Below are 7,727 nucleotides of genomic sequence, written 5' to 3'. Positions count from 1 at the left end.
TCACGTGATCATGTTGTACTTTATGTTGGGGAAAGTGTCATGTAAAACCCATACCAAAATCTGCACTCATGCCCACCAGCCAGGGGCTTGGCGTCCAGGGCACAGGCTCTGGGTGGCATGGTGACCATCAGCCCATCAGCCAGGGGCTTGGCGTCCAGGGCACAGACCTGTGTCACTCTTACGCCGCCCTCTTCACCCTACCCCATGTTCTGGGATCCTGTGGCTTCCTGGAGAGGGAATGATGACGTTAGCTGGTGAGTGTGGGGTACATGAGTAGTAGGCTGTAGGTCCCATGGCGGGCTGTCCACTCCCAGGCCAGGCCCCAGCGCAGGTCAGCAGATGCTTGCTCTTCAGCCCAAGGGGTGGTCAGCTCTGGGGCACAGGCTGTATCAGAGCAGCTGTTCATCTTCCTTGAGCCTGCCTGGGGACCTCTGGCAGGGGTAGGGGTTGTCACGTTAGTGGCTCTCCTTCCTGTAACACTGGTGGTTGCATCCCAGAAGTACTTTCCGGCCAGTGCCCGGTGCTCTGCCAAGCTGGTGGCATGCTGTTGTCCTCTACTTGGTGGTGACTGAGCCAGTTCAGCAGCCAGAGGGTACTTGAAGGTCACTGGGCTGGGAGGTTGGAGGGCTGGAGCCAAGTTACAGGTCCCTCTGGCCCCCATGGGCCTGTGGCCCATGCCAGCACTGGCCCAGCCTGTCTGACCTCCCAGCCCTGGGCCTCGCTGTGTGAGTACAGATGTTGGGAGTGGTGTGTGGGTGCCTGGCTGCAGTCCAAACAGCATGAAGGAGGGGTGAAAGGCACTCTCACTAGCCTCCACCACAGCCCCCGAGACCTGCCAGAAGGTCTGATCCCACTGTGGGTCCAGGGTGCTGAGCCGAGTACTTGTCATCATTGGCTCAGTGAAGTATCCGCTGTGTCATTTTGCAGAGGAGAGAACAGAGGCTCAGGGAGGACTGGTCTGGGTCCCAGCCCTGCCCCCTCTTGATGCTGGTCCTGGCTTGGATCCTTATATCCATCTCAGCCTCTGACCGTCATCTGGGGGGGCTGGGAGGATGATTGTGGGAGGCCCTGGCTTTGCCCTACAGGCCACAGTGGGCTCTGAGGCAGGGCCCTCAGAGGGCCAGCTGAACCCTGCCCCAGGGACAGTCCTGGGAAAGAGGCCGAGTTCACCAACCTGCTCATGGTGGGGAGTTCAGTAGGGACTCAGGCTCTGTCCCAGGGTGAAGGACCCGTGGATGCTTTGGGACTCTGTCCCAAGCCACCTGTTGCTCTCGGAGTATAATGAGCCCCAGTGCTCGCTGATAGATTATTTTAAAAGATTTATTTATTTTTATTGGAAAGTGAGATATACAGAGAGGAGGAGAGACAGAGAGGAAGATGTTGTGTCCAATTATTCACTCACCAAATAGTCACAGCGGCCAGAACTGCGCTGATCTGAAGCCAGGAGCCTGGAGCCCCTTCCAGGTCTCCAACACAGGTGCGGGGTCCCAAGGCTTTGGGACGTCCTCAACCACTTTCCCAGGCCACAAGCAGGGAGCTGCATGAGAAACGGTAGCTGGGATTAGAACCGGCACCCCTTTGGAATCCTGGCACATGCAAGTTGAGGACTTTAGTCCCTAGGCTACTGTGCCAGGCCATATCTTATTTATTTATTTATATATTTATTTTAAATATTTATTTTTATTACAAAGTCAGATATACAGAGAGGAGGAGAGACAGAGAGGAAGATCTTCCATTCGATGATTCACTCCCCAAGTGACCACAACGGCCGGTGCTGTGCCAATCCAAAGCCAGGAGCCAGGAGCTTCTTCTGAGTCTCCCACATGGGTGCAGGGTCCCAAGGCTTTGGGCCGTCCTCGACTGCCTTCCCAGGCCACAAGCAGAGCTGGATGGGAAGTGGAGCTGCCGGGATTAGAACCGGTGCCCCAATGGGATCCCGGCGCATGTGCAAGGTGAGGACTTAAACCACTAGGCCATGATGCCGGACCCTCTTTATTTTTTAAAAATGATTTTTATTTATTTAGGGCCTGGCACAATAGTTCCAATGGGTAATGGTTAGTTATTTTTATTGGAAAGGCAGATCAGATTTATAGAGAAAGGAGATACAGAAATATCTTCCATGCACTGATTCAATCCCCACATGGCTGAAACAGAAGGGAAAGGCAGGGCAACAGGTGTGGAGCTAGAGCCTGGGACCTCCGTGCTTTGTGCCCCTGGGCCTGGGCAGGCCCCTGCTGCGATAGTAGCACTGGGAGACAGGCGGCCCCGACCACCCCCACTGGGCAAGCAGGCTGTGGACTGTGGATTGTCAGTGGTTCAATGAAAATGTGGACTAGAATCTTGCAACTAGCATTAAAAAAAGAAACAAGAAGGCCAATAATGCCTTCTCCCTTTTAAGTGTGAGAGAGTTACATTAGAAAAAGTGACATAAAACTATTTATTTAAAAAATGTGGAGACAGAAAAGAAGGGGAAGAAGGGTGGGGGAAGGGAGCGAGGGGACAAGGTGAGAACTTGGGGTGGGGGTCGTAATTGGGGTATGCTGAAGTCACACAAGGCACACTCCTCTCTCTCACGCCTACGCCAGAACCCAGCCTTGCAGTGCCTGCCCGCCCTCGCCCACAGCAGCACCCTTCCTTTGCCCTGGCCTCACTCGGTCTCATCTTCCTGTTTTTCTCAGACCACCCAATCATGTATCTGTCATAGTGTTTTCCTGTTTTTGTATTTGAAGAAGCATGTTTTGAAAGGTTGAGTGATGGAGAGAGCTAGGCAGGAGAGAGATCTGTTTTGTATTTGCTGATTATTCCTCAAATGCCCCACATGACACAGGATCAGGAGCCAGGAACTCTGGGAAGAGCCCCACGCACCAACTCCCAGGCGCTCCGGCAGAAGTGCAGGGTAGGAGACTCCTACGGGATCTGACACCTGCCCCCCGCTTGACCTCCTGACTCTGGTCCCACCCAGGAAGCCATAGCTGTCATGGGGCACTTGCTCTCTGTGGTCCCACCTCTTCATACTCCTTGCTATGCTCTCAATATTAGTTTGGATTTCTCCCAAATGCCCATGAAAAAAAATATTTGAGACAGTTGCAGAGAATACGTCCATCGGTTGGTTCACACCCCAAATGGTCCCGATAAAAAGAAGGCTTGGGCCTAGCGTGATAGCATAGGGGTTAAGGTCCTCGCCTTGCACGCCCAGGATTCCGTATGGTCGCTGGTTCTAATCCCTGTGGCCCTGCTTCCCATCCAGCTCTCTGCTTGCGGCCTGGGAAAAGCAGCTGAGGATGGCCCAAAGCTTTGGACCCTGCACCCACAAGGGAGACCCGGATTTGCTCCTGGCTCCGGATTGGCTCAGCTCCAGCCGTTGTGGTCACTTGGGGAGTGAACCATCGGATGGAGGATCTTCCTCTCTGTCTCTCCTCCTCTCTGTATGTCCACCTTTCAATAAAAATAAATAAATCTTGGGCCCGGCGGCGTAGCCTAGCAGCTAAAGTCCTCGCCTTGAATGCCCTGGGATCCCATTTGGGCGCCGGTTCTAATCCCGGCAGCTCTGCTTCCCATCCAGCTCCCTGCTTGTGGCCTGGGAAAGCAGTTGAGGACGGCCCAAGGCTTTGGGACACAGCACCCGCGTGGGAGACCTGGAGGAGCTTCCTGGTTCCCGGCTTCGGATCAGCACAGCACCGGCTGTTGCGGCTCACTTGGGGAGTGGATCATCGGACGAAGGATCTTACTCTCTGTCTCTCCTCCTCTCTGTATATCTGACTTTGTAATAAAATAAATAAATCTTTAAAATAAATAAATAAATCTTTTAAAAAAGGCTTAACGAAATTGGGCCAGGGTTTGAAAGACTGGTTCCTCAAGTCTCATGTGGATGATGGCTAGCGGTCTGATGTCAATGATGCACAGATGAAGGGTGGAGCCTTGTGGCAGGGGTGTGGGTAGGGAGCGCTTCCATTTAGTGGTTCACTGCCCAAGCACCCTGAACAGGGAGGGCAGGGCTGGGATGGCTGCCTGGCGCCAGGACTCCCACCTAGGCCTCCGTGCTGGGCGGCAGGCAGCGGGCACCCTGCTTCTGGGCCACTGGGCTGCAGCCGCCGCCGAGCAGGTGCCGGCCATGACGTGCACTTCGGGATGCCCCATCAGATCCTCTCCCGTTCTTCCGCCTTCCTCTCGGCTTTGTGCTGTCACTGGGGAGAAGAGCGAGTCCTGAAGAGGCCCGCTAACAGGGATCATGGTGACCCCCACACCCCCTGGCTTCCCTCAGGCGACCTTCCTGAAGGCTTCCCTCAGGCCAGCTTTCCTCCAACCTCAGGCCCTCAAGCCATCTTTGGGCAGGCATCGCTCAGGTCACCATCCCTCAGGCCACCTCCCCGAAGGCGCCCCTCAGGCCGGTGCTGGCAGGTGGCCAGGCCGGGCTTCCAGGAGGCCCAGCTCGCGCCGCAGCCTTATCAGGGCCCACAGGCGCGGCGGCGCCGGCCACACCCAGGCGGCCAGGGCACTGGCCCTCCCCGCCACCACCGCTGGCCCCCGGGCCCCGGCACTCCGCTGCGCGCGCGAACGGCCGCCACGGCCGAGGGCAGCTTCACGCGCCCGCCCTCCGGAGGCCACCAGCGCGTCAGCCCCGCAGCGGACCGCAGCCCACGGGCGGGGCGGCTCCGCACAGAGGGACCCGCGCAGCCCGAGAGGCGCCACCGCCTTCCGCGGGCGCAGCCAATTGCAGGGCGCGTTGCTGGGCGCGGTGGCGCGCCGGGCCTATCGGGCGGCGCCTTGTTGGGTTGCGGGCGTCGCAGGCCGCACCCTGCACGAAAGGCTGAGGCCACGGCTCCGGGGCCGCGAGGGTGGGCGGCCGGCGGGCGGGGCTGCGGCCGGGGGCGGAGCGGGGTCCGGAGCGGCTGGCGGAGGCCGAGCCCGAGCCCGGAGCGGGAGGCCGAGCCCGAGCCCGGAGCGGCTGCCCGAGCCGGAGGCCGAGCGGCAGCCCGAGCCCCAGCGCCAGGCCCAGCCGGCTGCGGCAGCGGACCCGCCCGTGAGGTGAGGCCCGCGGGGCCGAGGGGCCCCGGAGCGCCGGGGAGCGGGGCAGGGGAGGCGCCCCGGCTGCTCGTGGCTGTGCCTGAGCACGGAGGCGGTGATGGTCGGTGCTGGGCCGAGGCCACGGCGGGCCGAGGGCTCCGGGAGGAGCCGGCCCTGAATGCTGTGTTCCGCCTTGGTCGAAGATGTTGATTTTCATTCTGGCGGGGTGGGGAAAGCTAGAACGGTTTTGTTTTGTGAGCAAGTGAGGCCTGCTTTTCAGAGTTTTGCTGTGGCTTACAGCGTGCGGGTGTGTGTGTGTGTGAATTCGCGGCTGGTGCACCACTTTGCTCCCTGGGTCTGTGCAGCTGAGTCTGGCCCGTGGCCCACCCGGGGGACAGCTTGCTCCTGGAGGTCGTTCTCTCCCGTAGCTGACAGCGTGCTGCTGGGCGTTTCTTGGCGTGACCCTGGCCTCTGGCCTCCCCCTCGCACCCTCGCACAGTGTGGACAGCTGCCGTCCAGTTACAGCAGGGATTAGCCCCAGCCAGATGTGGGGTCCCTGTCACTGGTGTCTGGGAAACACTGTGTGCAGCTTAAAGGCTTTCAGAGGAAACCCACAGACTGTCGGCCCAGGGACCGGGAGGGCTGCTGCCTTGCCTGTCGGGTTTTCGGTTTCAGGCAGGATCTGGGTGACAGATGCCGGGTCTCTGGATCTGCGATTGCCCTGCAGCTTTGGCCTGCTCTGGTCTGTTGATGCAGCCTGGCCCAGTGCCCTGAGGGGCGGTGTGCTGTGATTTTGTCCTGATTGCTACTTCAACCTTGGAGTTATTGTAAAGTGCTAACTCCATCCAAGGGTGCGGTCAGATCCAGGCCTCGTTTTTTGGGGGCAGGGAAGTAGGCAGTAGGCCCTTCTCTCATTAACTGCTTAATGCTCAGTGCCTGGGACATTCCAGTAGGCCCTGACGAAGGCATTGCAATGCTCGAACTCCGTTTATTAGATGGAATATTTCTTTTTGTTTGAATATTTATTTACTACTTTTTATTGCAAAGGCAAAGTATATATATATATATACATATATATATATATATATATATACATAGAGAGAGAGAGAGAGAGAGAGAGAGAGATATGTTCCATCTGCTGGTTCACTTCCCAGTTGGCTGCAATAGCTGGAGCTGAGCTGATTCGAAGCCAGGAAATTCTTCCAAGTTTCTCACACGGGTGCAGGGTCCCAAGGCTCTGGGCCATACCCTGCTGCCTTCCCAGGCTGCAAACCGGTGTCTGTATGGGAAGCCAGTACCACAGGTGGTGGCTTAGCTGGCTATGCCATCACGCTGCTCCCAAGATAGAATATTTCTGCAGAGAAATTTCTCTTTATCCACTACTCTGTTGTGTTGAAGCATAGCGGCTGGGCTGGACCAGGTAGGAGGCAGGGTCCCAGGGCAGGAGGCAGGGAGCCAGGGCAGGAGGCAGGGCTGGAGGCAGGGTCTCAGTACTTGAGCCATCTTCCACTGCTTTCTCAGGCGCATTAGCAAGGAGCTGGATGGGAAGTGGAGTTCTAACTGGCACACATACATACTGGCAGCACTGCAGGTGGTGACCCGGGATCTGCTCCATGGATACAGTCAGGTAGGGTCCCGCAGTGTGGGACGGTGGTTAAGTCGTTAAGTTGTCTTGTGTAGTCCCGCTGTTTCGGAGAGCTGCTGTGCTCCGATTCGGCTTCTTGCTGCTGCCCCAAGGCCAGCCTCCTCACGTCAGCAGGGAGCTGGGTGGAAGGGGGAGCAGCCAGGACTGGAACTGGTGCTGTAGACAGTGGCTTTTACTGACCCCAAATAAATTTTTAGAAAAAGAAAAAAACAGGCAGGATGAGTTCTTGCTTCTCCATTACTTACTGAGCCCAGGGTAAGGAGTTAGCTTACTAATCTCTGTCTTATGGTTTAGGTTTTATTCAAGAGAGAGCGAACTTCCGTCCACACTGCCCGTGGCAGCTGGGAGTGGGCCCCAAAGGGGCAGGAATCAGCAGATCAGTGCAGGTCCTCCCGCCCCCGTGGCAGCGGGGAACCTAGCTGCCAGCAGAGCTGGGGCTGGGGCACCCCAGGGTCGGGTGTGAGATGGGCTGCTCTAACTGCTAGGCTCGATGTGTCTCTCCAAAGAAGCCAGTGGGGTGTGTATGCAGAGGGGCCCCTGTTACAGGTCAAGTTGTTGACGCCTGTTGCTCCCGTGTCAGAGGACCTGATTCCAGTCCTGCCTTTGTTTTCTGTCCAGCTTCTTGAATCAATAGTTAGAGAAAGGGTGAGACAGAGCTTGCATCTGCTGCGTCACTCCCCAGAGGGCCGATGGCCAGCCGGAAGCCACGGCTGCCTCTGGAGCTCCCACCAAGGAGTGGGGCAGCTGGGACCTGCAGTGGCACCGCATGGGATGCTGGTGTGGCAGCGGCCTCCCTGGGTGCCCCGCAGTGCTGACCTCTGGTGTTCTTGTTGGGGTCTGTATCAGGGAATACTGTCCTCAAGCTGAATGTGGTGTGGGATATAAGGGAATTGTTGGGGAGTTTACCTGTGGTAATAAATACATTCTGTTCTTTGTTTCATCCAAAAATGTGCTTTTGTTAGAGTAGAGTCTTGTCCCTGAGTGACTTTTTAAAATTTATGTTAAAAACTTTAATTATTGGGGCCCGGTGCGGTGGCCTAGCGGCTAGAGTCCTCACCTTGAATGTGTCCAGGATCCC

General features: G+C 57.1%; 1 protein-coding gene across 9 annotated transcripts in view; it reads left to right on the top strand.

Moving 5' to 3' along the window:
• The first annotated feature begins 4,964 nt into the window (after positions 1-4,964).
• ADD1 (adducin 1) overlaps positions 4,965-7,727 on the top strand; it is a 73,261-nt gene continuing 70,498 nt past the window's right edge. For all 9 annotated transcript variants that reach the window (XM_058670339.1, XM_058670337.1, XM_058670335.1 and 6 more), the window contains exon 1: positions 4,965-5,025. The gene's annotated coding sequence lies outside the window, so the exon portion shown is untranslated. The remainder of the gene's footprint in view (positions 5,026-7,727) is intronic.

The sequence above is a fragment of the Ochotona princeps genome, chromosome 11 (assembly GCF_030435755.1).
Source record: "Ochotona princeps isolate mOchPri1 chromosome 11, mOchPri1.hap1, whole genome shotgun sequence".
Classification (NCBI taxonomy): domain Eukaryota; kingdom Metazoa; phylum Chordata; class Mammalia; order Lagomorpha; family Ochotonidae; genus Ochotona; species Ochotona princeps.
Note: the sequence above shows the minus strand (reverse complement) of the source record. Positions and strands in the feature narration are given on the sequence as shown.